Raw genomic sequence first — 328 nt, 5'->3', positions numbered from 1 at the left:
AGCAAGGGCGAGAACCACGGCAACGACCCCAGACCAAGCAGACAAGCCCTGATATGATAGATCCCACAGGAAACACTGGGGTTAAAATCATAGTAAAATACTTAAATAAGAGACATAAAATATTATCGAACATATTAATAAATTTACAAAATAAAATAAATACCATAATATATAAAATAATAACATATATTAAAACTACTAAAACAAATAAATAAGGACAAGAGATCAACTAAAAGCAGAATTAAAAAGGTGAGTCTTGAGCCTCTTCTTATAAACCTCTACGGTCTCTGCGGCCCTGAGACTCTCCATCAGGCTGTTCCAGAGGAGA

Source organism: Oryzias melastigma, linkage group LG4, assembly GCF_002922805.2.
Source record: "Oryzias melastigma strain HK-1 linkage group LG4, ASM292280v2, whole genome shotgun sequence".
NCBI classification, from domain to species: Eukaryota; Metazoa; Chordata; class Actinopteri; order Beloniformes; family Adrianichthyidae; genus Oryzias; species Oryzias melastigma.
Note: the sequence above shows the minus strand (reverse complement) of the source record.